The sequence below is a fragment of the Temnothorax americanus genome, unplaced genomic scaffold (genome assembly GCF_048541705.1).
Source record: "Temnothorax americanus isolate GAGA-0224 unplaced genomic scaffold, ASM4854170v1 Scaffold199, whole genome shotgun sequence".
NCBI classification, from domain to species: Eukaryota; Metazoa; Arthropoda; class Insecta; order Hymenoptera; family Formicidae; genus Temnothorax; species Temnothorax americanus.
Window position 1 is genome coordinate 17,501 of NW_027509337.1, and position 636 is coordinate 18,136.

Consider the following 636-nt stretch of genomic DNA (forward strand, 5'->3'; position numbering starts at 1 on the left):
GCAACTAAATTAACATTGCTGCTTTTGTCTTCACACATGTATGTTGTAATATATATATATAGGATGTAAAAGAAGTTCCATATTCTCTTTTTTATTCGTATACAGCTTGATTTAAAATGAAAAGTTTGGTAGTACCGTCTAACCTAAAGATTTTTAATTTGTGTGTGTCGCGTATAGTCTCATTAAGCTTTAATGTATAATAGAAGCACTAATTTCTCGTCAATTTTTTCTGATTTTTCTCATTCACGTATGTAGAATGACTTAGAATAATATTCTAAACAATTTTTGCATAGTTTAATTGTAACATACATAATGTTTTTATGTCATACAATGTCTTTTTTTGTTTATGAAAAGATTTAAATAATTTCATTTTTTTAAAGCAATAATAATATATTAATGTATGTATAATACACTATTGTCTTGACAAATTTTGTTGAATCAAGCATCAATAATAAGAGATTATAAATCTTTTTATTTATGAAATAATGTAAAAGAGGACTATTTATATAAAAACTATTTATTATTTATTTGTTATGTGTAATGTTCTATTTAATCAGAAGTTTGCGCGTAGCGCGCGCCTGTAGAGTTCTATTTATCTTAAATTATAGATTGTTATACATGCAATATAGATAAATC